Below are 8,372 nucleotides of genomic sequence, written 5' to 3'. Positions count from 1 at the left end.
GGCCCATGCCACACTGTCAGTTGCAGGTGCCCACAGCAGCCACCGTGTTCTTCTGCCTGGCTCCCACACCATTTTGTGTGAGCAGCTGTCATCAGCCTCACCCCCTCCCAAGTCTTACGGAGAATCACTAGAAAATAATTCCTGTAGTTTCTTCTAACCAAAGACACCAAGTTGGGAAGAAGATCTATCCCATCTATACCATTCATCACTCCTCCTACTTCTCCTCCTCTTTTTTTTTTTCTCCTCCTCCTCCTCCTCTCTTTCTTTCTCAGCTTGCTCCTCTCAACCTGGCCCTCAACCATAACTCTTCTCTCCTTCCTGATTTACAGAGCTGAAGTTTCCTGGCACATCAGGGGATGCAAAGAGTTACAAATGGCAGTGTGAGAAAGGGCCTTTAATACATCTTTCAGCGGTGCTGACCTGCAGCCAGAATTTACCAGCTCTTCCTCTGTTCTAGTGCCATTGATCACCAAAGCAACAAGAAATATCTGAACTAGAGGCAGCCACTCCAGTTTATCTGATTTCTGTGTTGCTATTGTTCAACAAAAACCCTAATACAAATCAAGCACTGTGTAATGTGGGTGTCCTAAGACCAACACAACTCTTTTCTTCTTCTTACTATTACTACCTTAGTTCAGATCACCAACACCCCCCTCACCTAAATTACCTCAATGCCTCCATTTTCCCCAATCCCAACATATTCTCTGTATTGTTCCCAGAATAATCTGTCCAACGAAACATCTGATGGCGTCAATGTTGTAAAGAAAAACACGTTCTCTTTTAAAATCTTTAATACATTCCCTCAGAACTCACAGCAAAGTTCCAACATGGTGAAGCTTACAAGACGCTTTGTGATCTAACTTCTGCTCATTTTCCCAGGCTCGTCTCTTGTCCCTGGCCTCCCTGGAGATCTCCAGATATGCCCCCTTCTCTCTACTCATGCTTCTCACAATTATAGGAATACACTCTTCTCATCCCTTCATTTGTTAATTCTCATTAGTCTTCAAAGTCTCAGCCTAGACATGAATTCCTGTAGGTAGCTTCCCCTAACTCAAGGCTGGGTCAGAGCCCCTCCTGGAGTTGACACCTTTGGAAATATCTAATCAGCCCATGAGCCACACTTCCCTCTTCAAAAACTGAGCCTCACTTGCCCACTTCCCCAATTTACAGTCACTGTCCCCAGAGCCATGTTTTTACTATGACCTTGCCAATTAGACCAGGGTTAAACCCTTCATTGAAGAAAATTAGAATTCCCTCCCCAAGAATTTGGCACAGGGACAGGCCATCCAGCCTCCTGGTCAGGCTTCAACATGTAAACCCGGGAAGGAGCTGTGGGGTGTTCATATCCCTCTGTGGGGACAAAGAAGCATGAGGCCAGTCTGCAGAGAAGAGTGCAGCCCACCAGCAGAGAAAGACGACTTCTGGGGCTCCCAATGACTCTCCAGTTCCTGGTTCTGTAATAGTCCTATTCTGACATACTGCTACATTTTTATTTTTTTAAATCCTCTCTTTTGTTTAAGAGAGCTCAGTTGTTTTTTCTCTAAGTCGAAGTCTTAATACATCCTTCCTGTGCTCATTTACCACATGCTTCAATAGCCTGTTCACTAGTTTGTATTTTTCACTGGCAGTTGTAACCTCCTTAAGGACAAATGTTTTATTCACTATTAATATATCTCACACACACTATTCAGTACACCATAGGTATTCAAAAATTGTTTATTGAATTAAGGTCATAGTGAATACTTACTGCATGCTGATGATGTACCAGGCACTACTGTATTCACTCACTCAATTCTCACAAGAAGAAAAAGTAATTACTGTTTTGTTTTGGGGATGTTCTCTCGCTGTATTGCCCAGGTTGGAATGCAATGGCACCATCTCGGCTCACTGAAACCTCCGCCTCCCGGTTTCAAGCAATTCTGCCTCACCCTCCCCAGTAGCTGTGATTACAAGCGCACTCCACCACCCTCAGCAGATTTTTGTATTTTTAGCAGTGACAAGGTTTCACCATCCTGGCCAGGCTGGTCTTGAACTTCTGACCTCGTGGTCCACCTGCCTCAGCCTCTCAAACTGCTAGGATTACAGGCATGAGGCACAGCGCCCAGCCCTAATTACTGTGTTTTTTATACCTACTTTGCAAATCAGAAAATTAAGGTGCAGAAAAGTTACTAGCCCAAGATCACAAAACTAGCAAATGGAATTTAAGTCTACACCATTTAGGTGGGATTTAAGACAAGCTGAGAATTACGCGTATGCAATCTGACTCCAGAGACCACGCTCTTAAGGAGGCCTCACCCTGCTTAATAGAAGAAAGAAAGATGCAAGTCACAGTACCTTTTCCTGAGTAGCTTATAGCATTCTTTTCTCTCTTTCATATGGTTTGTCATGGTTTTGTGACACCCATTTGGTACCGTATCTTATGCAGTCATGCTGGGTCCGGAATTGGCGGGTTCTTCGTCTCACTGACTTAAAGAATGAAGCCGCGGAGGCTCCCGATGAGTGTTACAGTTCTTAAAGATAGCGTGTACGACGTTTACTCCTCCTGATGCTCTGACGTGCACAGAGTTTTTTCTTTCTGGTTGGTTCCTGGTCTCGCTGACTTCAGAAGTGACGCTACATATATTCGGGGTGAGTGTTACAGCTCACAAAGACAGAGCAGACCCAAAGAGTGAGCAGAAACGACACTTACTACACACCACAAAAAAAAACAAATCTTCACCTTACTGCTGCTGCCGAGGGTGGCTTGCTTTTATTCCCTTATTTGGCCCCACCCACATCCTGCTGATTGGTCCATTTTACAGAAAGCTGATTGGTCCATTTTACAGAGCACTGATTGGTCCATTTTACAGAGCACTGATTGGTCCATTTTACAGAGAGCTGATTGGTCTGTTTTGACAGAGTGCTGATTGGTGTGTTTACAAACCTTTAGCTAGACACAGAGTGCTGATTGGTGTGTTTACAATCCTTTAGCTAGACACAAAAGTTCTCCAAGTCCCCACCCAATTAGCTAGACACAGAGCGCTGATTGGTGCATTTACAATCCTTTAGCTAGACAGAAAAGTTCTCCAAGTCCCCACCTGACCCAGAAGCCCAGCTGGCTTCACCTCTCAATGTCTGATATCTATATTCTTCCTCTGTGTCACTCTAGTTATCCTATAAAAATGTCTCATCTTCCTAGCTATATTGGAAGCTCTTTCTCTGAGGTTAGGGACTGAGAAGTACACGTCTCACTATTGCCCTTACATTGGTTGAGGTGCTTTTATTTGCAAATAACAAAAATCCCAACTAAGACTGATTCAGATAATCAAGAGATTTTATAGATGTTTGCACTGAAAGGTCCAAAGGTAGATCTAGCCTAAGGTAAGGATTGATTCATGACTTCACATCACCAAGGACCTTGTTTCCTTTCTTCCCCCATTTCTGGCTTCCTCCTAAAGATGACTTTTGGAGTGGTCCTCCAAAAATATCTGCCAACAGCAATCAAGATCCTTTTCTTCTTTACTCTTATTTAGCATAAAAGAAAGAGAACTGGCCGAGCGTGGTGGCTGACTCCTGTAATGCCAGCACTTTGGGAGGTTGAGGTGGGTGGATCACCTGAGGTCGGGAGTTCGAGACCAGCCTGACCAACATGGAGAAACCCTGTCTCGACTAAAAATACAAAATTAGCCGGGCGTGGTGGCGCATGCCTGTAATCCTAGCTACTCGGGCAGCAGAGGCAGGAGAATCACTCGAACCTGGGAGGCAGAGGTTGTGGTGAGCCGATATCGTGCCATTGCACTCCACCCTGGGCAACAAGAGCGAGACTGTCTAAAAAAAAAAAAAAAAAAAAAAGAAAGAGGACACTTGTTTCGATATTCCTAGCAAATTATTATGATTTACTTCAAAAGACATACCCAGTAATTACTGAATCAATCACCATGACTGTGTGTGTGTGTGTGTGTGTGTGTGTGTGTCAGAGAGAGAGAGAGAGACAGAGACAGAGAGAGAGAGAGAGATGAGTTCATCGGTTTAGCCCAAGACACCTGGTGGGCCACATAGAATGTGCCCCTAGAATAATGTGTGGTGTTCAAACCAAAATGGAAGTGGGGGAGAAGCGGGACGTAGAACCTCAGGATTGGCAGAAGCTTTGAAAGTTGGTCAGTACAGCCCCTCTTATAATGCTTCTACCTCCTAGAATAATCATTTTCTTTGAACAATTCAATCTTTTAGAATACTGATATCTGAATCTAGACCCTAGTAGTAGGTTCAAGTTCACTTAGAATAAGCCTAATCTCTTCTCCATGAGAATGCTTTTCTCATTGGAGCATGGCTGTCCTGCTTTCCTTCAGCGGTTCCAAGTGGCAGAGTTTCACACTCTTTCACCACCTGCTTATTGCACAGAAGCCCCCAGGAAGCCCTGATGTTGGGAAAACTGGGAGCTCCCAATATAATGAGCTTCCTTGATGACCTTGGCCACTCCCACTGCTCTGGGCCCAGTTCGTGTAGGGAGCAGGAACAGTTCTTTCTCTCTACGGTGGCCCATGAGGCCCTGTCTGAGGCTGCTGATCTTCCTACTGCAACACATCAGGGCTGGCAAGTGTTGAGCTTTCGGAAGCATATCTGTGAGTATTTTTCCGTCTAACTCGATTTGTTGCTCTCTGGAGAAAAAGGAAGATGTGACCACAGTTCTTTCTTTTGTTGACACCCTGGAACAGATAGAAATGTCTAGCTGTTACAGAGAGTAAACTAAGGAAAGAAAGCCTTTTGTGGCTTCAGAAGCCATTTGCAGAGGGCATGAGTGTTAACACACACCGCTTAGATTCAAAAGCCCAATTTGGTCCTCAATTAGCTTCTCAGGATTGTTTCTCCTCCCATGAGCGTTTCCTTGGCTACAGTTGGAGAGAAGAGAAAAAGTAAAAAAGGGAAAAAAAACGCATAGCCTCAGAGTGCCGTGCAGTGCAGGGAAAGCAGAGTTCACCAGGAGAGGGGGCAGCTGTCTGCCAGGGGTGCCTCGAGCCGCTATTGATTTGCCAATGAGATTCCCTGGCTGGAAGCTGAACTTATTTTGGGTTCCAAAGCAGGCAAGAAGAGGAGAGAATGGGAGTTATCAGGCTAAATGAGACAGCAGAGGAGGTGTGTTTTGTTTGAAGCACCCTCACTCTTGCTTTTTAAAAACTGAAATACAACTGTTGAAGACAAGAATGAAGTGCTAGGGCCTAGTTCTTTTTTTTTTTTTTTTGAGATGGAATCTTGCTCTGTTGCCCAGGCTAGAGTTCAGTGGCGCGATCTCAGCTCACTGTAACCTCCTCCTCCCAGGTTCAAGCGATTCTCCTCCCTCAGTCCCCTGAGTAGCTGGGATTACAGGTGCCCGGCTAATTTTTATATTTTCAGTAGAGACAGGGTTTCACCATCTTGGCCAGGCTGGTCTCGAACTCCTGACCTCGTGATCCACCTGCCTCGGCCTCCCAAAGTGCTGGGATTACAGGTGTGAGCCACTGCGCCCAACCAACGAGGTGCTAGTTCTAACGCCGAGCAGCAGAAGGCAGGGCTCCTCCTGTTTCACAGTGTGGAAAGCAATGAGACGGGGCCTGCCTTCTTGGTCCTGAGCATATTCAGCTCATTGGCTTTTTGGAAGGGGAAACTGAGACATTTTGCACCAGTCTGCTGCTTAGGATTCACAAGCCAAAGCATTCCATCTTGAAGCAAACGATGACAGGGTTCTGGATGGCATCATGCTCTTTAGGAAGTTCTAGTGCCCAAACGTAGGCCCTCCTTCACTGAAGGCAGAAAATTGGATTTTGTGTATGTGTGTCTGGGTTGGGGGGTGTTGGTGATACTGTTCCCATCACCACCACTTTACTGTATTTGACGCCTCCTCCCAGAGTCTTCACTCACTGTTCTGGAAGTGCCCATTTCTCCCTCTTTGCCCTCGATTGCATTTAGCATCCTAGCAGCTGAACTACAATTTTTTAATTATTAGGTTGATAAAAAAGTAATTGCAGTTTTTGCAATTACTTTTAATATTTCTCTTCACAAATCCTGTACGCTTTTGGAAGGGAGGGGCTGACACTTTTGAGCACTCTCCATGGACCAGGCCTAGGGGCAGGTAGTTTTACATCCACTTCTGTGAGATATTTACACCTACCCATATTTTACAGATGAGGAAGGTTCAAGTTGTTCACCCAAGACCCCAGAGCAAATAGATGTAGAGCCAGGATCCTTACCCAACCCTCTCTCTGCTACGCCAGCAGGCATTATCTCATATTTGTTACATTACCATCAGCATGTGTTAGGTTTGGAGTAATAGTCACTGATTTTTTAACAGTACTTTTTAGTTTTTAATTTTTTTTAGAGATGGGGTCACACTCTGTGGTGCAGGCTGGAGTGCAGTGGTGCGATCATAGCTCATTGCAACCTCAGACTCCCCTGGGCTCAAGCAGTCCCTCCACCTCAGCCTCCCAAATAGCTAAGATTGCATGTGCACACCACCAAACCCAGCTTATTTATTTATTTATTTAATTTCTGGTATTCTCGTTCACTTGGTTACATTTGTATAAAGTTCTGATTGCTGGTTGCTCAGATAACAAGTGACAAGGCAGAATTCTTTAAAGCATTAAAGTTCCTTAAACCTAAAGCTAAATCTTGAATACATTATTGAATTATTTAATATCCTGATGGCAAACAGATTGATAGCTGCACATTTGGCATGTTTTGTTTTTTGGATTTTATTTTTCATTGCAGATTTATCTGGCAGTGTAACAGTAAATTTTGTAAACTTGCATCAGGTTTATGAATAAAGAACCACTGAAAAATTTAAAAACAAACAAACAAAAAAAAACAAGTTTCTCTATTGCCCAGGCTGGTCTCCAACTCCTGGCTTCAAGAAATCCTCCTGCCTCAGCCTCCCAAGTAGTTGGGATTACAGGCACAAACCACCTTACCAGTTCACTGCTTATTAGCTTCGTGTTTACCATGTCTATCAGAAATCTGATTTGAAATTAACTAAGAGTATTTATAAATGGAAGAGCATGAGAAATAATTTTTACAATGTCTGTCTTAGTTCAGGCTACTACTATAATAGAATACAATACACTGGGTGGCTTAAACAACAAACTTTTTTTCTCACAGTTCTGGAAGTTGGAAAGTCTGGCAGCAAGTCACTGGCAGCAGAGGATCTCTTCCTGGTTTGCAGATGGCCACCTTCTCATCATATCCTCACATGGCAGAGGTAGGTGAGAGCCAAGCTCTTGCATCTCTACTTAGAAAGGCACTGATCCCACTCATGAGGGTTTCACCCTCATGACCTAATTACCTCCCAAAAGCCCTACCTCCTAACATTATCACACTGGTGATTAGGTTTGTTTTTGTTTTTTGAGACAGAGTCTTGTTTTGTCGCCTAGGCTGGAGTGCACTGGTGCGATATCGGCTCACTGCAACCTCTGCCTCCCAGGTTCAAGCGATTCTCCTGCCTCAGCTGCCCGAGTAGCTGGGACTACAGGTGCGCGACACCACACTCAGCTAATTTTTGTATTTTTTAGTACAGACAGGGTTTCCCCATGTTGGTCATGTTGGTCTTGAACTCCTGGCCTCGTGATCCACCCACCTCAGCCTCCCAAAGTGCTGGGATTACAGGCATGAGCCACCGCGCCCGGCCTTGTTTTTTTTTTTTTTTTTTTAGAGTGAGTCTCGCTGTGTCACCCAGGCTGGAGTGGAGTGCAGTGGCGTGATCCTGGCTCACAGCAACCTCCACCTCCTGAGTTCAAGCCTCAGCCTCCCGAGTAGCTGGGACTACAGGCACATGCCACCATGTCCAGCTAATTTTTTGTATTTTTAGTAGAGACAGAGTTTCACCGTGTTAGCCAGGATGGTCTTAATCTCCTGACCTCATGATACGCCTGCATTAGCCACCCAAAGTGTTGGGATTACAGGCGTGAGCTACCACGCCTGGCCAGTGATTAGGTTTTAAGATATAAATTCAGGAAGGATACACTCAGTCCATAACAATGTCTAATGATATCTTGTAACTCATTTCATATTATTTACTTGTCTTGATAAACTACACACTAGTGTATTTCCAGTTCCACAGATGAAGATAGACTTCCATCTCCAATTTCCATCTTCTCTTAAGGCTTTATTTCAGTTGTACCTGTGAGTAATGGAAATGGCTCTTAACTCATTCTTCTTTGAAAATAATGGACATACAGTAGTTTTGCCACTATGTCAACAGACATATATTCTCTCTCTCTGTCTGCGTGTGCGCGCGCACGCGCATGTGTATGTGTGTGCATCCAGAACTTCAAAAGCAGTTATTATCGGCCATGCTGGGGGCTTCACCTTGATGTTGACTCAGAGGTAAGTACTGTTGCTCCATTTAGCAGTTGGAGAAACTGAAG

The 8,372-nt window shown here is 44.6% G+C and overlaps 1 long non-coding RNA gene across 1 annotated transcript in view; it reads left to right on the top strand.

Moving 5' to 3' along the window:
* Window positions 1–4,521: 4,521 nt before the first annotated feature.
* Window positions 4,522–8,372, top strand: part of LOC116272709 — a 29,007-nt gene continuing 25,156 nt past the window's right edge. Inside the window, exons 1-2 of the long non-coding RNA XR_004181319.1 lie at window positions 4,522–4,601; window positions 7,108–7,207. This is a non-coding gene — a long non-coding RNA (uncharacterized LOC116272709). The remainder of the gene's footprint in view (window positions 4,602–7,107; window positions 7,208–8,372) is intronic.

Source organism: Papio anubis, unplaced genomic scaffold (genome assembly GCF_008728515.1).
Source record: "Papio anubis isolate 15944 unplaced genomic scaffold, Panubis1.0 scaffold17, whole genome shotgun sequence".
Taxonomy (NCBI): domain Eukaryota; kingdom Metazoa; phylum Chordata; class Mammalia; order Primates; family Cercopithecidae; genus Papio; species Papio anubis.
The sequence above is the reverse complement of the archived record's forward strand: the minus strand, read 5'-3'. Positions and strand labels throughout refer to the sequence as shown.